General features: G+C 41.4%; 1 protein-coding gene across 6 annotated transcripts in view; it reads right to left on the bottom strand.

The window, feature by feature from the left end:
• LOC121499484 (calmodulin-binding transcription activator 1) overlaps nucleotides 1–22954 on the bottom strand; it is a 734632-nt gene that overhangs the window by 477867 nt on the left and 233811 nt on the right. The gene's annotated exons all lie outside the window — the stretch shown is intronic.

Raw genomic sequence — 22954 nt, 5'->3', positions numbered from 1 at the left:
TGGTGCTGGGACAACTGGATAGCTACATGCAAAAGAATGACGTTGGACCCTTACCTCATACCACACGCACAGAAAAATTAACTCAAAACGGATGAACCAAAGAACTAAATGTAAGAGCTAAAACCATAAAACTCTTAGAAGAAAACACAGAAGTAAATCTTCATAACCTAGAATTCAGCAAAGCATTTTTAGATATGACACCAAAAGCATAAGGAACAAAAGAAAAAAATAGGCAAACTGACTTTGTCAAAATTAAAAACTTTTGTGTTTCAAAGAACACCACCAAAAAGTGAAGAGACAACCCACAGAATGAAAGAAGGAAAAAAATATTTGCAAACCACATATCTGGTAAGAGACTTGTATCTAGGATATAAAAAGAACTCTTACAACTTAATAATAAAAAGACAAGGAGCCCAATTTTTGAAAATAGTTAAAGGATCGGAATAAATATTTCTCCATGGAAAATATGTTAATGTAAGATATTCAAATATACACTTCATTAGTCATCAGGAATATACACATCAAAATCATAATGAGATGCCGCTTCTCATCCACTATGATGTCTAGAATCAAAAAGTCAGATGTTAGCAAGTGTTGATACAGAAACTACAACCCTCATACACTGCAGATGGAAAGTAAAATGGTGCTGCCACTTTGGAAAATGGGCTGTTTCTGGCAGTTTCTCAAAAAATTGGAGTTATCATAGGACCCAGACATTTCACTAGTTGGTATACACCCAAGAGAAATGAACAATATAGCTACACATAAAATTGTACACAAATGGTTGTAGCATCATTATTCATGATAACCAAAAGGTAGAAACAACCCAAATATCCATCAATAGACAAATGGATAAACAAAATGTTCTGGGGAATACTATTTGGCCATTAAAAGGAATGAAGAACTGACACAGGCTACCACTTGAACAAACACTGGAAATATTATACTAAGTGAAAGAAGCCAGACACAAAAGTCCATGTATTATGTGATTTCATTCACATGAGAGTCCAGAAGAGAGAAGTGTATAGGCAGTGAAAGTGGATTCATGGGCTTCATGGGGCCAAGGACTAGGAAGTGGGGAGAGGGGAGATAGTGAACTGATAGCTAAATGATACGGGAATTTTTTGAGGCAATAAATATGCTTAACATTGAGGGTGGCACATACCTGTAACTCTACTGAAAGCCATCGAACTGTATCCTTTAAATGGGTGAATTGCATAGTATGTGAGTTACACCATAATAAAGCCGTTTTTAAACAGCTGTTATCTATTATTTTTTTAAACATTTAAGAATTTTTTCAATTTGATGAGAAATTATATATTCACACAATCCCCAACTGTCACCTCATGAGAGACACTTATTCATTACAAAAAGGAAAACAGCCACTTGACAGTGGAGAATCCACCTAAACCACGTGATCAGACAACATCACTGGCGGTGAGATGGACATCCCATGGCTCCTGGAGGACGCCCGGAACAGGCCATCACATCATTTCTGCTGTATTTTGGACAAAAACCCTGTATCCTAATCTACCCAGAAGGAAACATCAGACAAAGCAGAACTGAAGGGGCGGCGGCCTAGCCTCTGAAAATGTGCCACACTCAAGAACCAAAGAAAACAGACTGAGGAATAGCTGCTGGTGAGGACAGGAGAGATCGGACAACTAGGTGCAGCCTGTTGCTCCTGCATCGAGTTCCAGACCAAAACCCAAAACTCATTTTTGCATCTGCCATAAAGAGCAGTAGTGAGACAACCGTTGAAATTTCTATAGGGCATCAGGGTTAGATGATAGTATAGTAACAAGGCTAATTTCCTGATTTTAATACTTGTACCATGCTTTTGTAAAGGATACCTTTGGTCTTAGGAAACTTGCCCTGAGGTATTTAGAGGTAAAGGAGCATCTCCAACTTATCTCAAGTGTTTCAGAAGAAAACTGTTACGTATGTACACAATTTCATATCTGTGTGTAAATATGTGTGTGTGCATGTGTACACAGAGAGGGAATGATTATGCATATGTACTAAAATATTAAGAACTGTGGAATCTGGAGAATGATACACAAGTGACATTTGTACTATTTTTTGCAACTTTTCAAATTTGGAAATAGTTTCAAATAAAATCAATTAATTTAAGAAGTGTTTGCAGTACATGCAATGATTTATATAAAGTTTAAAAATGTGAGAGGAAATTACTCATTCAGAACACATACATATCTAGCAAAAATACAGAAGCATTCACAACAGTGGTCGGCTCTAGGGAAGATGGTACCGAGTATAGACTAGCTGTGTTTTGCTTCTCAAGCTAATGCTGGTATGGGACTATGCATTTATTATCACTTATATTTTTGTATATCTAAATATTGAATACTAATTTTTCTATTAAAAACAAAACAAAACACTCCTCTCCCTTCATCTATCCAGCACTCCTTTCCTCCGGCAATGCAGGACTTAATAGAGCAGCCAGTTCCCTCTTGCCCTCAGATGTATTTCAATAGCACTGAGAAATTCTCACTGCACACAGGGGATAGAGTCCCTGGAGGAAGAGACCAGGGATAGAGAGCCTGGATATACACTTTGTTCGCCTTAACGGAAAAGACAAAGTCTTACCAGACAGTAAGTAGCTGGATACTTTTGCACAGGACAAGAGAGGGGAAGGCTCTGTGCCAGGAATGGGGGTGTTTGGAGCTGCAGGGGCAGATGGTTTCCTGGCCTCAGGGAGGAGCCTGGCAGGGGCCACCCAGATCTGGGAAGCAGTATGGGGTTCCCACTGCTGCCTGCAGAAGCTGAGCCAGCAGGGCATTCTCCTCCCTGAAATGGAACACCACACTGTGTCTGGACTGTGGTAGAAAAGGCAGTGGCATCTGCCTGAGTTACTAATGGCCTTCTGGACCTGGAGTGCCCCGCTGACCACCACTGATGTCCCGAACAAGCTGTAGGAGACCTGTCCAAGCAGGAAGGCCAGCACAGGCAGAGGAGAGAGTGCTGGCTGGAACCCAAGCCCCACAGCAGAGCTGGGGACAGGTCTCCACCTGCCATCATGTAAAGGGCAGAGTCTGTCAACAAGATGGAGAGGGCACCTACCACAAGCCATGCAATCTTCTAAGCTCTCAAAGAGAGGAGGGGAAAAAAACTGATTGGAGCTTCTTTCCTTCCTGGAGGACCTTGGAGCAAAGATGAAGGAATGAGAAACTCTATGGGTATGGGGGGAAAAGATACTGCCAGACCATGGCAACAGCAGTGGAAAGGGCACTTCTGTCTCTTGGTGGATCCCAGAAGCAGCAGCCAGCATGAATGACATTGAGATCACTGGGTTGTTGGGGTCCTGGTTGGCTATGGATTTGCTCAGGGTGATGTGGGGAGCACTGGAGCCTTCAGAGCAAACTAACAGGTTTCTGAAGACTTCTCAAGGGTTTGCAGCCACCACAGCTGAGGGGTAATGGGGTACATGCTAGGTCAGCACCTGACTTTGCAAACAAACTCCACATTTTCCTCTTATGGTGTTGCTTCCCATGAGAGTTAGAGTCAGGACTGTGGGTGCAGAGGCAGAGTATCTAGGGTACAAACTATCAGGAGGTAGTCTTCTCAGGGCCCCCAAACACAGGTCAGTACCTGAGAGTCCCAGCCCAGCTAAATGTGCTGAGCAGAGGCCACTAGGGGGAGGGGGAGGTTGACAAGCTTGAACACATCTACCTTTCATGCAAGAAAAGAGCCTGGATTCTTGAATTTAGGGGCCAGCTCGATATTCTAGAACTTACTGAGAAGCTAGGCCTTGGCCTGCTATTCTTTGGAGCACTTTCTGTACCCTTAAAAGGGGCATGGCCAGGAGTCAAAGGCCTCTCCGCAGTCTTCTGGCTAAGTGACCTTGAGCAAGATTTCCAACCTCTGGAAGTCTGTCTTCTCATCTATGAAAATGGAGTAAAAAATACTCTGGTTGTTGAGAGAAGTCAAGGAGATTAAAGAAAAAAGCACACACAGGGCCTAGTACAGAGGGACAGATATCACAAACATCCTTTGCCCTTTCCTATCTTCCTCTCTCCCAAGGACATTCTATGCTCTAGTTCCTAAAAAGACCAGCCACCTGTCAGGTCCCAAGGAGCTGGGAGCCCACAGTTTCTCAGGAAATTATGCTAAATCTTGGCGTGATAAATGCCCACATCTGGTGGAATCAGACATCTCCAGAATCCAGCCCGCACCACTGGAGAGCTCTACCTGTCTTTGGGAACCCCCAAAATTCCTTCCTGTGTCCAGTTCTGACCACAGCTATGCCCCATCCTGGAACACGGACCCCTCCTTGCCTTGGCCAAGGCTAGCAAGTGCTTCTGGACTCTACATCTCAGCTCCTTTCTGAGCTTCTGCCAGTGCCCACTAGTCCCAGTGAACCTTGTGTCCCTACATTTTGGTAAGCGTCCATGAGCGGCTCCCAGGTTCTCAGATGGTTTCACGAGTTAATCATCCCATGAATTTCATACTTCTGGGAAGTTCAAGAACCACATATATATTCTATTTTTTCTGTATTTTCCAAGGCTTATGGCACAGTGCCAGACTACCAGTATGTGAATAATAGGTACTTGTGGACTTGAAGATAATAAAATATATATTCATTTAAATTTTTTAATTAGAAAAAATGACTAAAATTTGATAATGAAAGTTCTGCCTCGTGGACCAAATTTGAACTTTTTCTAGAAACACTTTTTTTTAATGGACTTTGCAGGGAACCAAGCAATTAATGCCTTTTCATTACAATTTAGGACTGAAACTGGAATATTAAAATTGCCATTCAGTGGAATGTGCATGAAATGCTGAAAGTCTCCTGGTGAATAATTCCTGGTTATAATGACATGCTATAGACTTAAATCTTACTCCTAGACATGAAAAAAGACAGTTAAATCAACTTTGTCCATTTAAATATCATTTCAAGATATCTAGAACCCATCTCTTTATTGCTCAACAACCCTTGGCAATTTCTTTTGCCCTCATTTATTTCTGGTTCCAAAGGGAATCCTGTCTGATTTATTGGAAATTAGTTCTTACAGCTAGTAAATGCTTTAAACTGTTTTCATATAAATCACTCCAAAATCTGCTAGTGCACTGAAGCCTGGTCAGAGTGCTTTTCTCCAGCAGTGTTGAGGACCAGCACATCCTCTCTCCCTCTGACAGACACATCCTTTACCACCACCATCACCCCGCCCCTGGGAAAGCTCCACAGAGTGGCAGATGTGTCTCTAAAGAAACTGACGTTTTCTATACACACATACACACAATCATCTTCTCCTTCACCTTCCATTTGTGGACAATGGTTGGCTACCTTTCAGCACGTTAATAAGCCAGCTTCCTCATGGGATCAGAGTTACCTCTAGAAGAGGCACAGGGTACAGATGAGTGTAAGCACACTATATGCAATGGGAGCATTCCCTGTGGGGACCATATGCTTTACTCCCACCTGTGCTAGTCAGGGAGGTTAGACTCTGCTGCGATAACAATGAAGGTTTATTTTGTGCTCACACCACACAGCCATTCTGGCTCAGCGAGGGCCTTGGCGGCATGCAGTGTATGCAGTCCTCACTCAGAGAAATAAGCTGGTGGAAGCTCGTCCCTACATCTTCAAGTCTGTGCCTTGAAGTGATACATATCATTTCTGCTCACATTTCACTGGCCAAAGAAAGTGGCGTGATTACCCCAACCATCAAAAGCCCAGAGGAAGGGGAAGCCCATCATGTATGCTCAGAAGGTGGACAGTGCTGATGGTGATCATGCTACCTGACCCTTCCCTCACCTGTGCTAGACACGGCAATCCTTGACCATTTCTGGTGTGTGTGTGTGTGTGTGTGCACATGTGTGTGTGTGTTCACCATAAAACCAGGAACATTCTGTCTGGCCAGTAGGCATCTTTCTATTCTGAAAAGCCTGACACTTTGCCACATTGCAGCCCTTGAGATGCCTAATGCACTCTTTATCAGAATCAATCTTAAAAACAAATGGTTGTTATTTAGGTAACTACTAGGAATAGAAAGAGAGCTCTTAAAATTGACAAAGAAGGAGTGGGTGAGGGAGGGAGGCCTTGGAGGCATAAGTGGAAAATAAAAATCCCAAGATTCTAAGACTCTTGACAAAAGAGAAAAGCCAGACCTTCCTCACAGCCCAGGGACGCTTCACAAGAGCTCAGGGAGGATGGAGGTTGGGCTGCTCAGATGCCCCACCCTCCTCCCCGGGCTCTGGGCAGATGAAATACAGTGAGTCCTCCTTGCCCTCGCCTCTTTTTTGGTTTTCCACAAATAAAGAGCTATTTTCAGAAGAAATCCTCCAAGCATCGCTGTAACACAGCAGGATACAATGCTCACTACAATAACAAATGTATGTAAAAGATCATCTGTAGAAATCACTTTTAAGTTGAGATATCATTCGAAGGCAAAAATGATCTATATGCTGAAAGACAGTGCTCATATATCTTTTGGAGAAATGATAGGGTCTTATTTAATGATTTAAAGAACAGCACCATAAAAAAAATAATTCCATATATAAATATTTAAGTATGGTTTATTATATTCAATACCTGTCCAGATATATCCTCCATCTAGATCTTTTTCAACTGCACTCAAAGCTAGTGAACTCCAAGAATACTAGAAAGTATCAAAAAACATCAGCTAGGAAACTTTGCCATGTGTTTGGAAGACAGGGCTGTTCTTTAAAACTGACTTTCCAGAAAAGCAGCTGTGTTTCCACCAGCTATTGAGGACAAAAGGTGATTGCAGATGGAGGGAATTTAGTAAAAATATTTTTTATTCTATTTCATGTCATACTTCTAAAAACCACATTTCAGGAGCTAAAAATACTTCCTATTATTAGGTATAGGTCTGTATTTAATACCCATCCCCTATGCATATTTGGTCACAATATGCATATGTATATGTACATAATGCTTCCGTTCATGTGTATCCCTCTATCTATCGATGAGATTTGGTGCTAAGGGCATGAAAGATTTTCAGTAAAATACAGGTTACCATTTGTTCTGTTGTTGTCTGCAAGGACCCTGTCAAGTCCGCATCAGAGATTGTGGAAATCACTAATGGAGATCTGACAGCTGGTGACAACTCCAAGTCAGGAGTCTCTTCTATAAAATATATCTGAAGAGGTAGCCAGAGAAAATAATTTTCCAAATCTCACATTTTTCCCCCACTGCATGCTTACAGAATTCTGGGCTTTGAAATGCTTGCATTCCACCATGTGGTGCAGCATTCAGAAGAGCCACTACCCTGGCTCTCTGCACTTGGACCAAGCTCTGTCCCACTATCCCTCAGGTGGGCTCCCGTGGGTGAGATTCATGTCTCCAGGGTCTGTGTCCTTCACTTCCCCATCCATGTCCCTTCTACCAGACCATCCCCTTCTGCAGCAGCTGGCGTTCCATGAAACTTATCTACTATCATCAGAAACGTCAACAGTTTTCGAGAAACAGATGCAACTGGGCTGCAGTAACCTACTTAAGTACCATAAATTCCAGAAGGCGCTTGGCTTTCATGGATGACATGTGACTTAAAAAATGACACATTCTTGAGAGAGCAAACAACTATTTTTAAAGGACTAGCAGAAGATGCTGGACTCCTCCAGAAGTTCTGGTGCCTGTGGGGGTCTCCGGCTTCATAGGGAGCCCTGCCCTGGTGCCACCTGAACTCAAGCCCTCCCCCGCATAACAAAATCAACGAGTGACTCAGTGTGGAGCTCTTAGAGCATGATTCAGGACCCTGCTTACATGCTTGCCCAATATAGATCACCCACCCTCACATTCTCAGCTCCTGCTCCCGCTGGGGAATCTGCTTCAACTCTCCACTTCTGGGTTCAGATCCTAACCCTGCCAGAGATTCAAGGTGTAGCTTTTGGCATATCATGTAACCCCATTAAGCCTTGCTTCTTCCTTTGTAGGCAGCAGTCATGTGCCTCAGCTGGAAGGTTGTTAAGAGGCCATAATGCTTAGAGAGCTCCCAGCACCACACCTGGCAGGGGGCAGGCACTCAAGACCTGGTCTTTACTAGAGTTACCACTGCACTGCTCTGGGAGGGCCCCCTTCCTGAGTGGTTAGCATCAGCCATAAGCACTGACATTCCACCCAAGCTGCCTATGGCCTTGGGTTCTAGATCTAACTTAAGAATTCCCAAATAATGCAACCAACCCCAGGCCCTCTTTCCCACAATGACTGTATTTCCACCGTCAGACTGTCTGGTTTCAGCCCCTTCTCACATTGGGATTTGCCCCAAAGTACTCACATGTTCCTGGAGAAGACATAAAAGCTTCTGAAAGTTGCAGCTACTAATGGTGAATAGTGATGCCATCTTAGCTGAAGGCCAAATGCCAAAGTCCTTGGCCAGGGAAGACACCCACACAGCACAAAGTGAGCTTCCTGGGCTTGTTAAAGCTTAGCCCCAAGGTGGACAAAGCTGCTGACCAAGGGACTAGCTTCTAACACTAGTCCACCATCTGTTTGTATCTACATATCTGATCCTGAACACAGATCAGAAGAGCAGAAGAGCCAGGAGGGTAGTAAAAGAGAAGACAGTAAATGCATTTTGACATGTGATTATCCAAATAACGAGTCTCAGAGCTTTCTAATAGCTCCTGATGAAAGATGGCACTATTCCCCCACCAGCCCTTGAAACATGTTGAAGGGACAGGACATTATGGGCATTAGCCCACTTCACAGATGGAGATGTCAATGCACAGAGAAGCAGGAACACATGTCCAAGGTGACACAGGAGGTTCCCAGGGTTCTCAGGAAGGAAGCCCAGCTTCATTGATGCCCAACTGTTCCATACCGTCCTTCTCACCACAGGAAGAGAACATTCCTGGAGACATTAAGCAGAGGTGAATGTTTCACCAGGAAGCTGATATCTGGGGGGTGCAAACTAGTGGTGCAGAAACCGTCAATGACAAAGTGTTTCCCCGCCATCCTTTGCATTTGTTATCCCACTTCTGTCCTCATCCCTCATGCCTCGCAGCTGTACCAGATGTGGAGAAAATTACATGTTCCCTGAAACTTAATGACCAAATTTAAAGCAATTTTAAACTAATCAGGGTTCTGTTAAGCTGATTTTATTAATTTAACAGTTTTAAGAGTTTAACAAAATGATGCACTTGGAAATCTTTGTTGTGGAAGCTCCTCATTTAGGTGCAGAAGGTCTGGCACCATCCAAGAAATCCTCCTTCAAAGGAAGGGATGACTTGCAAAATAACAAAATAATGCTTCTCAAAAACGCACAATTATTGATAACATAGTACATGGTGGGATGCTATACCTACCACTTAGGCTATTAGGAACAATTTATACATGGTGCTCAGGCAGAGGTACCAATGAAATATTTCTATCCAGAATTAGAGACTTCATTGTTAACTTTAAGATAATCTATCAACTATCCACTCACAATTAGGGTTCAGAACAAAGCTGAGTTGTCCTGCCTCAAAATTCTTTTTCCTTAAAAGAAACACAGAAACTTTCATTTCTGATGGAGGCTGCTGATGAGCTCCTGACACTCTTCTCATGACTAAGGGCTCTTAAGAACAGAGAGTTGCGAGGGCACCTGGGTGGATCAGTTGGTTAAGCATCTGCCTTTGGCTCAGGTCATGATTCCAGGGTCCTGTGGTCGAGCCCAGCATTGGGCTCTCTGCTCAATGGGGAGTCTGTTTCTCCCTTTCCCTCTGCCCCTCCCCCCTGCTTGTGCAATCTTTCAAATAAATAAAATCTTTAAAAAAAGAGAACAGAGTTCTGTTCTAATGAAGCCAGAGCAAAATAAAATAAAATAATAAAAAGTCAGACCCAAATGGTTCTTGAATCTTACAAGAAGAATATATGTATGGTATCTCATTACTTTCAAAGACAAATCAGAAGTTCAAATCTAGATTTTTAAAAATCACCTGTGCACCTGTCTAGAAGACAGTTGTCTCATCATTAAAGAATTATGTGCCACTCACTAGCTATGTGACTTTAGGTGAGTGACTTCACCTCTCTGAGCTTCTTTGCACATCTGGAAAATATGGACAACCTTCAACATGTGGCTAGTGAGGATAAATGAGCGAGTGCATTTAAATGCACTGAACAGAACCTGGCTCAGTAAGCACATGAATAATACTGACCATCACTGATGGGATGTCAGTGCAGAATCTCTGTGTGTGATATTTAGGTCCTAAATATATGCAGCACCATGACTGACAGCTTGTGCTTCGTGACTGGCACATCAGGCTACTGTATTTGGGTTTTTTTTTCTTTCTATTTTTAAATTACAGAAGTGATAAATTCTTGCAAAAAAATAGGAAGGAAGGAAGGAAGGAAGGAAGGAAGGAAGGAAGGAAGGAAGGAAACAGAAAGAAAGAAAAGAAAAGAAAAGAAAAGAGAAAAGAAAAAGAAGAAAGAAAGAGAAGAAAGAAAGAAAGAAAGAAAGAAAGAAGAAAGAAAGAAAGAAAGAAAGAAAGAAAGAAAGAAAGAAAAAGAAAGTCAAACAATTGGAAGTATGATAAGTAAAATCTGAAACTCCCTTCCCCTAGCAACTTCAGTCTCATCCCAGAAGTAATCATGGTCCACAACCTCATGCATACTTCCCCAGAACTTTCCATGTGCATGTTTATAAAAGATATACGTATCACACACACACATACACACATACATATATTTACATTCTCTGTCATTTATGTTATGGATAGGTATGTAAGAATCACTTACATGCCATATAATGCATCTTACATACATTATACGCAATCAGATACACTTCCACATAGCTATGCACACATGTCATTTCTCAGGTTATTCTCTGGCTTGGTTGCTTCACTTAACAATGTATCATAGACCTCATTCCACTTTAGACTTTCAGACATAACTCATTCTTTTTCACTGCTGCATAGGTGTTCATGATCTGTATGTGGTGTACATTATCTAACCTTTCCTTTACTAATGGGCATTTAGGGTTTCTCTGGCACTTCTTTATTAAAAACCATGCCATGCTCCCTACCTGGAGCCTGCTTCTCCCTCTGCCTGTGTCTCTGCCTCTCTCTCTCTGTCTCTCATGGATAAATAAATAAAATCTTTTAAAAAAATTAAAAACCATGCCATGAGCAGAGTCCCTTTCATGTATAGACTTGAGCACAATGCAAGCACAGTGAGGGGTGTTAGGGGCCAAAGAAAGGACAAGGAGTCAGGGACAAAGGGTGGACGTCTGCTTCGCATATTACTTGGTAATAAAAATATAAAGCTTTATGTGTAATGGTTTGATACTACTTTACACCTATGACATTGGCTATCATCATTAAAAGAGGAAAATAATAAGTGGAAAAATTGGAACCCTTGGGCACTGTTGGTGGGAATGTAAAACAGTGCATCTGTTGTGGAAAACAGTATGGTGGTTCCTCAGAAAATTAAACGCAGAATTATCATATGATCCGGGAATTCCACTTCTAAGCCTATATCCCCAAAAAACTAAAAGCAGGCACTTGAAAAATTTTTTGAACATCCATGTTCATAGCAGCACTATTCACAAGAGCCAAAAGGTAAGGATAACCCAGATTTCCGTAGACAGGAGAATGGGTAAACAAAATATGATGTGTACATACAATGGAATATTAGCTTTAAAAAGGAAGAAAATTCTGGCACATGCTACAACATGGACAAACTTTGAGGACATTATGTTAAGTGAAATAAGGCAGACACACAATGACAAATGCTTCCATTTATTAGGCACACAGAGTAGCCAAATTCACAGAGACAAAAAAGTAGAAGGGTGACTGCTAGAGTCTGGGGAGGGTGAATGACCCAGTAGTATTTAATGGGGAGAGAGTTTAATGTGAAGAAGATGGAAAGCTCTGTAGATGAATGTTGGTGATGGTTTCACAGTAATGTGAATATATTTGATGCCACTAAATTCAGGTCCACCTGAAAATGGTTAAGATGGCAATGTCATGTTACATAGATTTTACCACATTTTTTAAAAAGAGGTAAATGGTTGCTTCAAAAAAAGCGGCTCCCAAAGAACTCTGTGAAAAGAACTGCATTGAATGGCATGTGCCTGGATAATATCTAGTCCCTGCCTTTGAGTATGTCACACTAATGGGTTGCAGGAGCAGGGGTAGGTAAACAAACCATCAATGACAATAGAAATGGCAAAAACACTGTCACTACAGAGGATTGTGGGCTTCTCTGAAATCCAGAGGGCAGGTAAACCAACATTCCTCTTATTCTCTATAATTTTCTGTATGTTTAAAATCTTATAATAACAATAAATCAATTTTTATTAATAATTTATTAATGTTAATACATTGATGTTAATACATTAATAATTTTATTTTTAATAATACATTCTTTTTTAAACTGGAAAGTGCCATGAAACTCTGTTTAGGAAATATAGATGCCCAGGTTCCCAGATGTTTCAATTTTATGATCCAGTTTTTAAAAATGTAATGAAGAGACAAATATAGGACTGACAACTTTTTATTTTGCCAAATAAGGACACTAAAAAAACTTGCCATCTGCTTTCAATATTATTCATAAAAGAAGGCATATTTGATGTTTAAAAAAATGAGCTTGGACATAAAAGATTGTCCTTCCCAAGAAAAGGAAGTTGGCAACACTTCCCAACATGATTGTTCAAGCACCATATTACCGTAATTTCTTGCATTTCTCCATAGACCAATATGAACTTCTCCAGAGGCTGGCACTAGTCAGGGTTCCTGGATTTGGGTCCCCCACCTAAGACCACATTCCTCACCTGCAAACCCAGAGTCATTTCCAGTGTCAGTTCCAATGTCCTCAGCTTTCCTCACATTGTGCATTCCTCCACCCTGTGCTCCAGCATCTCCCAAACTGTCCCAAGCAGAGCTTCACCACCTGTCTTACATTCCTCTCTCCCAGGAGAGCATTCCATTCCTCCTCCCAGACTCACTAAAATTAACTGCCCAGAGAGACTCCTGAATACACCCACCAGAGAGAGTCTCAATACACCCACCAGGAAGACTCTCAATACACCCACCAGAGAGACTCCTGAATACACCCACCAGGGACACTCTCAAAACACCCACCAGGGAGACTCCTGAATACACTCACCATGGAGACTCTTAAAACACCCAGCAAGGAGACTCCTGAATATACCCACCAGAGAGACACTCAATATACCCACCAGGGAGACTCCTGAATACAACCACCAGGGACACTCTCAAAATACCCAGGAAAACTCCTGAATACACCCACCAGAGAGACTCTCAATACACTCACCAGGGAGACTTCTGAATACATTCACTAGAGAGACTCTCAACACCCACAAGCGAGACTCTTCACCAGGGAGATTCCTGAATACACCCACCAGAGAGACTCTCAATACACCCACCAGGGAGACTCCTGAATACACCCACCAGAGAGACACTCAATATACCCACCAGGGAGACTCCTAACCACACTCACCAGAGAGACTCCTGAATACACTCACCAGAGAGACTCCTGAATACAACCACCAGGAAGACTCTCAATACACCCACCAGGAAGACTCCTGAATACACTCACCAGAGAGACTCCTGAATATACCCACCAGGGAGACTCCTGAATACACTCACCAGAGAGACCCTGAATATACCCACCAGGGTGACTCCTGAATACACTCACCAGGGAGACTTCTGAATACATTCACTAGAGAGACTCTCAACACCCACAAGGGAGACTCCTGAATACACTCACCAGGGAGACTTCTGAATACACTTACCAGAGAGACTCTCAACACCCACAAGGGAGACTCCTGAATACACTCACCAGAGAGACACTCAATACACCCACCAGGGTGACTCTGAATACACCCACCAGGGAGACTCCTGAATACAACCACCAGGAAGACTCTCAATACACCCACCAGGGAGACTCCTGAATACAACCACCAGAGAGACTCCTGAATATACCCACCAGAGAAACTCTAAATATATCCACCAGGGAGACTTCTGAATACATTCACTAGAGAGACTCTCAACACCCACAAGGGAGACTCCTGAATACACTCACCAGGGAGACTTCTGAATACATTCACTAGAGAGACTCTCAACACCCACAAGGGAGACTCCTGAATATACCCACCAGAGAAACTCTAAATATATCCACCAGGGAGACTCCTGAATACACTCACCAGAGAGACTCTGAATACACCCACCAGGGTGACTCTGAATACACCCACCAGGGAGACTCCTGAATATACCCACCAGAGAGACACTCAATATACCCACCAGGGTGACTCTGAATACACCCACCAGGGAGACTCTAAATACATCTAGGGTGACTCTGAATACACCCACCAGGGAGACTCCTGAATACAACCACCAGAGAGACTCTCAATACACCCACCAGGGAGACTCTAAATACATCTAGGGTGACTCTGAATACACCCACCAGGGAGACTCTAAATACATCTAGGGTGACTCTCAATACACCCACCAGGGAGATTCCTGAATACAACCACCAGGGACACTCTCAATATACCCACCAGGGAGACTCCTAACCACACTCACCAGAGAGACTCCTGAATACACTCACCAGGGAGACTTCTGAATACATTCACTAGAGAGACTCTCAACACCCACAAGGGAGACTCCTGAATATACCCACCAGAGAAACTCTAAATATATCCACCAGGGTGACTCTGAATACACCCACCAGAGAGACACTCAATATACCCACCAGGGTGACTCTGAATACACCCACCAGAGAGACTCCTGAATACACTCACCAGGGAGACTTCTGAATACATTCACTAGAGAGACTCTCAACACCCACAAGGGAGACTCCTGAATACACTCACCAGGGAGACTTCTGAATACATTCACTAGAGAGACTCTCAACACCCACAAGGGAGACTCCTGAATATACCCACCAGGGTGACTCCTGAATACACTCACCAGAGAGACTCCTGAATACACCCACCAGGGAGACTCTAAATACATCTAGGGTGACTCTGAATACAACCACCAGGAAGACTCCTGAATACACTCACCAGAGAGACTCTCAATACACCCACCAGGGAGACTCTAAATACATCTAGGGTGACTCTGAATACACCCACCAGGGAGACTCTAAATACATCTAGGGTGACTCTGAATACACCCACCAGGGAGACTCTAAATACATCTAGGGTGACTCTGAATACACCCACCAGGGAGACTCTAAATACATCTAGGGTGACTCTGAATACACCCACCAGAGAGACACTCAATATACCCACCAGGGAGACTCCTAACCACACTCACCAGAGAGACTCCTGAATACACCCACCAGGGAGCCGTCATATAGTAAGAGCTAACATTTCCTTGGTGATTCTATGTTTGAGGCCCAGCAGTAAGCACCTATACTTATTATCTCATTTAATTCTCCATCACTAACTACCAACACATTTTTATAGATGTTTATTTTGAAACATTTTAAGACTTAACAGAAAATTTGCAAAAATAGGACATTGTTGTATATCCTTTACCCACATACCTAAATGTTAACATATACCTCATTCACTTTCCTCTCCCTCTCTTTCTAGACAGGCACGTACACACACACACACACACACACACAAAATTTCTGAAGTATAGGAGAGTAAGATGAGGCCATGGTGCCCCTTTACTTCCAAATACTTTATTGTGTTATTTCCTAAAAATCAGAACATTAACATTGACACAAAACCATTATCTCATCTACAGACCTTCCACTGTCAACAATTGTCCTATAATGTACTATAGAGCAAAGGAAAAGAACAAAACCTCATCTGGTTCAGGATCCAGTCCAGCATCACACTAACAACTACTTTTATCTGTTAGGCTTCTTTAATCTGGATCAGTTGTTAGGCTTCTTTAATCTGGATCAGTTCCTCTGGATTTTTTTCTTTCATGACCTTGAAATTTTGGAGTACTGTACAATTATTTTGCAAAAGTGCCTCAACTGGGGTATGTCTGCTGTTTCCTCAAAAGATTCAGGATGTACATTTTTGGCAGGCAGATCACAGAAATGATTCTGTGTCCTCCCTTAGTGCATCATATCCAGAGGCACAGGGTGGCTACTATCCCATTATTAGTGATGTTAACTTTGGCCACTTGATTCAGGTAGGGTCTACCATATTTCTCCACTGCAAAATTAGAATTTTCCTAATTTTCCAAAATTAGAAATTTCCTAATTTCCTTTGAAATTAATAAGAATTTTATGTTGGGACTTCATAAATCCCTTCTACATTGTCAATTTGCAAAAAAGAAACACTTTTCTTTCTTCTCCACTTACTTATTTATATGAATTTGATGATAATTTGCTCAACTAACCCAGATTTGACCCCCAGGAGTCTAGTTCTTATGTCCTTTTACCGCATCTCCATCACTCTTTGAGGACTTCCTTACTTTCCAGTCCATCTTTTACTATCTTTGCCCCAGCCCTGGAATTAACCAAATCTCTAAAGATTTCTGGTGTCTTTTAGTGGAGAAGTTATTTAGATAATCAGACCTGGGGGGTTGATTTGCTATTGAGCTGTCACTGCCTTTAGGCTCTGTCAACAGACAGAGCTACATCGATACTTCCATCTACATCTTTACCTAGCTCTATGTATGTGTGTGCATGTTCATGCAGACACCTCCAATTCCCATCCACCTCTCTATGTGAGTAACTTCCTTCACTGATTTGGAGAAAACTGGCTCCCCTTACTCCCAATAAAATTACATATTTGCTCAATCTTGAATATAAATTATATAGTGTGCAACTATGACCACCATTCAGTTTTATAACACTCTATCACCCCCCAGAAGAACCCTTGTGTTCATCTGCATTCAATTCCTGCTTTCAACACCCCCATCCCCATGAAGACACTCTTCCATGCTTTGCTTTTGTCTCTTACCACTATATCCTAGAAGAGTCCCCCATGCTCATTCACGGAGACCTCCTTCTTCCTTTTGACAAGTGCATAGTCTCCATTGTATGTGCATATCAATGATTATTCAACCACTCCATCATGTTTGGACATTAGATTGCTACCAATATCTTGCAATTACAAATAATTCTGGAGTGAATAATCTTATGCATGAGTATTTTCATACTTTTGAGATATATCTTGAGGGTTAACTCTTAGAAGTACGATGTCTAGGTCAAAATGCAAATGCAAAGGTAGTTGTGATAAATATTGCCAAATTTCCCTTTGACAGTGTTTTGCCCATCTGCATTCCCACAGCAATGTATGTGAGAGCCTATTTCCCCATAGCTTTGGCAACAGATGTCTTGTTGAGCCAACATGATGGGTGAAAAATGGTATCTCAGAGTCCACTCAATTTGCATTTCTCTGCTTATAAGTGAAGTTGAACATCCTGTCATATGTTTAAAGACCACCTGAATTTCTTTTATGCAAATTATCTTCTTCTCATTTTTTAAAATTCTATTTAAACCAAAACAGCAATAACAACAAAAAAAAAGTTTGCCCATTTCTCCCACCCCGCCATGTCCCACCTCTGCCAACTAACTACCAGTCGGTTTCCTGTATCTAGGAGTTATCTTTTTACATCTTCTGCCCATTTCTCTATCGGGTTCTCCTCTCCCCTAGTTTTAATAGTTCTTTATATATGCAACATATTAATCCTTAGGGCACCTGGGTGGCTCAGTTGATTAAGCGCCTGCCTTGGGCTCCAGTCATGATTTTGGGATCCTGGAATCCCTGCTTAGAGGGGAGTCTGTTTCTCCCTCTCCCTCCCCTTCTGCTCCTGCCTGTATGCTCTCTCTCTCTCAAATAAACAAAACCTTAAAAAAAGATATTAACCCTTCACATCTGATATATGTTGCAAATATTTGCTTCCACTTTGTCATTTACATTTTGACTATGCTTATGGTGGTTTGGTTTTGGTTTTTGCCCTGTCAAAAGTGTTCTGTTTTACATAATCAAATGTATCAATCCTTTCTTTTACTAAATTTAGAGTTTGAGTCATAGTCAGAAAACCTTTCCCTAGGCCCATGTCATAGGGAAATTCAATCAGGTTTTCCTGCAGCACTTTTATGATTTCATTTTTTATATTTAGGTCTCAGATCCCATTTGGAGTTTATTCTTGTGTACAGTGTAAGAAATACATTTGATTTTCTCTTTTTCCAAAGGACTAGCCAGTAGTCCCAGCAAAATGCACTGAAAAATTAATCTGCTCCCATAATGTGAGATGCCACCTTTATCAATACTAAATTTCTATATGCCATTGGCTCTACTTCTGGGCTTTGCATTCAATTTCACCCCTCTCTTGTCTGTTCATGCCACAATACCATACTAGATTAATTATAGAGGCTTTAGAGTTCATTTTAATGTCTGGTAGAGCTATTCCCCCTGAAAAGCTTTTATTTCTCAAGATTTTCATGGTTATTGCATGTTTGCTTTTTCATATGAACTAGAGTATCAACTGTCTTAACTCCATAAAAAAGCTTATTGGTGTTTTCACTGGGATTGAGTCAAGTCATAAATCAACTTTGGAAAAACTGGCATTTTTTTTTTATGATGTTAAGTCATCCAAGTTCAAAGGATGCCTTTCTATTTGTTCAAACTACTTTTGTGTCTTTCAAAAGTGTTTTAAAGTCTTCCTAATATAGGTTTTGCCCATTTCTTGCTAGATTTATTTCTAAGTATTTTATCTTCTCTGTTGCTATCATGTCCTCTATCTCATTATTATTTATGTATAATAAAGCTGTTGATTTCTGTATGTTAATTTTTTAGCCTGCTACTGGAGTGATTTTGTTTGATTTGCTTTTATCATTGACTTTCTAGGACTTTCTCAGCATATTATCATATGATGTGCAATAAAGGGAGTTTTGATTCTTTTTTTCTAATACTCAGGCCACTAATTTCTAATACCTCCAGTACAATTGTGAGATAATTGTGGAGATAATGGGTATCCTTCCCTTGAAAATTATCTTTGTGGAAAAGTCTCCAGTGTTTCTCCATCAAATAAGATGCCAACTACAGAATTCAGGCATCTAAAGTATTTTATAATATTCAGAAGTATCTATCTATTCTTATTTTCTTAACTGATATATAAGTCATGGGTGTTGAATTCTATAAAAGGTTTTTCAGGATCTATGCAAGTAATCCTACAATTTTTTCCCTCTTAAGTGTATTATATTAATGGATTTCTCATGTTGAACCAAACTTGCATTCCTAAAAAAATTATTTTGTCATGGTGCATTGATTTCTCAATGTCATATTGGGTTCAGTTTAGCACCTTTGCTTCAATATTCATAAGTGATGTTCTGTAATTTCATTTTTTGTGCTTGCTTTTTAAAAATTTGGGTATCAATGTTATACTTGCTTTCAAAAAAGAACTATAATGTATTCCTTCATTTTCAATACTCAGAAACAATTCATAAAGAATGGAGAATATCCACTCTTGAAAGCTTGATAGGCTTCCCCTGTGAAACCATGTAGGCCTGGTGCTTTTTTGGTGGAATACTTCCTGAGTGATTTTCTCTAGATTTTTCTAGAAATCAGTTTATTTAAGCTTCTTATAATGAATGGAGCCAATTTTGGCACTGTATTTTATCCAGGTTTTAATAAATATTTTATAGAGGTCTGCAAAATATTCTCATAATGTGTTTAATTTCTTCTATCTTAATGGTATGCCCTCCTTGTCATTTCTTATTTTATATATTTGTGCTTTCCTCAATTTTTTATTGTTAGCATTTTGTGAATGTTTCAAGCTAGATTTTTGAGTTATTAATTACATCTATTATTCCTCTGTTCTAGGCCTTATTTTCTTTCTTGTACTTTCTTTTAGTTTACTTTGTGATTCTTTTTGAGTTGAGAATTTAGTTCATTTCATTTACTTTTTAAAGCTAAAAGTGTTTGTGGATATAAATTTTTCTGATCTAAATGTGTCCCATAAATTCTGCTAGATAGTGTGTTCACTATCATTTCTTTTTCATTTTCAATTTATTTGTTTTTCCTCTTTCATCCAAGAGTTGTTAAATAGAGCTTTTTAAAACTTCTAGATCAAAGTGTCTTTTTGGTTTTGGTTTTGTTAATGTTCAGTTTTAGTGCATCCTGATCAGAGTATGGTAATATTTCTACTTTATAGAATGACTGAAGTTTTCTTTGTAACCTAATATATGATGCATTTTTGCAAATGTTACACATGCACTTAAGAAGAAAGCATAGCCTATATTATGATGGCATAAACTTGTATATGCATATTAATTATCTGCTTCATTAATTATGTTACATTTTTATCCACTTGATTATATTGTGCTGAGTGTGGTTATGTTAAAATCTCCCATTATTAGCATGTTTCTATCTAAGTCTTCTTGTTTCTTTGTAGTTTCTACTTTATAAAGGTGATTTCTGTGTTACTTAGTGCATAGGTGTCCATAACTGTTAATAATCTAACCCCCCTTTTTTCCAGATGCATGAATTAAGCATCTGCTATGCACAAGGCAATATCCATACCACCACTTATTCTTCCATGTACCTGGGAGCAGTGGTCACAGAGGGTGTAGAAATGCCTTGCCTTGGTCATGAAGATATCCTGGGACTACAGCACAAATGTTCCTCACTTACGGCACCATTCTTTAAGCTTTCCTTATTTGTTCTAGAAAGAACTCTTGGCTCCTAGGCTATTCACACCTGTCCACTCTGCCAGTATGCTGGAGAGCACTTCCACAGTCAGAGCCAAGCAACCTACTGCTGCTGAAAATGGATGCTTCCAGTCCAGTTGTGTTTTTAAAAGATTAATACAATACAAATTAAAGACATCTCTGAGGCTATGATTCTTGACACAGCACCATGATCTATTTAGCTGAATTATGGCAAGATTTCTTGTGAAGAAACTGACGAGAGCTTTATCCTGCATGCTCCAAAGCAACTGTAGGGAGCTCTCTGCACCTTGGCTACTCTATAGGACCCTTTCCCTTTTGCCTCTTTAGGGAACACCCTCCCTGCCCACTCAGGGAGCCAGCTCCCTTTACAGAAGTGGCATAGCAGAGAGGCACCCTCTTTGAGCACAGAAAGCATTTTGGAACCAAAGCTAGCAGCCCTTGGCTAAGAGTCAAGTCAGGATGTAAATGCAAAGAGAGCCAGCTACTTCATTGATTAGCAGAGTACCAGACAGCCCCAAGTGAACCTGGGGTTAATCAGCAGGCTAGGGGAGGAGGTGTGGCTTAGTTCAATGCCATTAACACATGCACCCTCCTTGCCCCAACACACAGTCAAAAATGTTATGCAGAATTTGCCAGCCTAATTACAAAAGTTGAACTTTCATTTGGTAGGCAATTAATAGTCACTAGAATATAAATCAGGGCAGAGACACAAACAGGATAACTTTTAAAAGAACCTTTAAAAAAATATCAGCAAAGACACAGCCTACCCAGGGGCAAGAGTGAGAGTTGGATCTTTCCTGTCCACTCACATTCTGTACCAGTTCTGCAGGCCTGGACACAGAGAGAGGAGCAAAGCCACTGGAGAGAGAATAGACTCTTGTTTTTTTGAGGTATTCAAGCCTGTTGTCAGGTGGGGCTTCACAGGAAGACAAGTGAGTCAATGCAGAAGGAGCCTCAGTTTGGGGGAGGAGCTGTGGTATGCGGGAGAGGCCTCTGTGTGGAAGAGCTTCAGTATATGAGAGGGGCCTTCCTGTGTGGGAGGGGCTTCAATGTATAAGAGGATCCTCCGTGTAGGGAAGGGGCCTCTGTATGAAAGAGCTTCGGCATGTGGAAAGGGCCTCAGTGGGTGGGAGGAGACTCGGTGTGGGGGGAGGAGCCTCAGTGTGGGGGAGGAGCTGTGGCATGTGGGAGGACCCTTGTGTGGGAGGGGCCTCGGTGTGTGGGAGGGGCCTGTGTGGAAGAGCTTCAGTATGTGAGAGAGGGGCCTTAGTGTGTGGATAGAGCCTAGCCTATTGCCTTGCCTGTCCCAGATACTCCACTGTGCAGGTGCTCACCACTATATTTTTCTCCTCTCCCTCCTGGGCACACTACAAAACAGTATTTCCCAGCCCTCTGCAGTGGTGGACTCAGGTGACTGACCTCTGTCCAATAGAAGGTGCCATAAATGATGCATGCCACTTCCAGGCCAGATCCATCATAACGTCTCCCATGTAGATTGTCTATTTTCCTTTGCCCTCCAGCAGTGAGGTAGAGCTTAGCCTTGAGCTTAATGACATCATGAGGTGGAAGGAGTCTAGGCCCCTAAATGACTGCATGGTGCAGCCCCCACCCCAACAATTGCACTGGACTAGGACAGAGGTCAGTACACTGTAGCCTGCAAGCCAGATCCTGCCCACTACCTGTTTTGTAAATAATGTTTTATTGGAACATAGCATTTGTTGATGTACTTCAATGGCCACTTCCACACTACAAAGACAGAGAACTTATCACCCACAAAGCTGAATGTATTTACTACCTGGCCCTTTATAGAAAAATGTGTCACCCTCTGGAGTCCAGAAAAAAAAACAATACATTTTTTATTACACAAAGCACCGGAGATTTGAGGGTAGCTACCACAGTTAGCCTACCTGGATTCATCTATTAATGTGAACTTCCTTTTAAAAAAAGTCTTGGAAAGAGTGGAAACCACTCAAATCAGTTACACATGATGCAACAGTCCACCCAGAGGGGCTGTGATGATCTTACAGTCATTGCAATGGCAGAAGCTGACTGAGTGACCAGAACCAGAAAAATGGTTTCTAATACCATTTTCCAATGAAAGGAACCAGGGCTTCATGGAAAAATGACTGATTCTAGGGCAGGGGCAGCAAATATGCAAGAGGAGCTAGAGCCTGCCAGAAAACAAGGAAGTACTAGGAAAAATACTCAGTAATGGAAATATGTCAGTGTGGACACAGGAGACAACTGGAAGATGGCCCAAAGATGGAGTAATTTGAGCAACAAAATACAGTAGCACTGCATACTAAATATCCAAAGCACAAAACAGAAATCTGTAGGTTCATATGGATATAGATAAATGACTGAGTGGATGGATAAGTA

The sequence above is a fragment of the Vulpes lagopus genome, chromosome 10, assembly GCF_018345385.1.
Source record: "Vulpes lagopus strain Blue_001 chromosome 10, ASM1834538v1, whole genome shotgun sequence".
NCBI classification, from domain to species: Eukaryota; Metazoa; Chordata; class Mammalia; order Carnivora; family Canidae; genus Vulpes; species Vulpes lagopus.
Note: the sequence above shows the minus strand (reverse complement) of the source record. Positions and strands in the feature narration are given on the sequence as shown.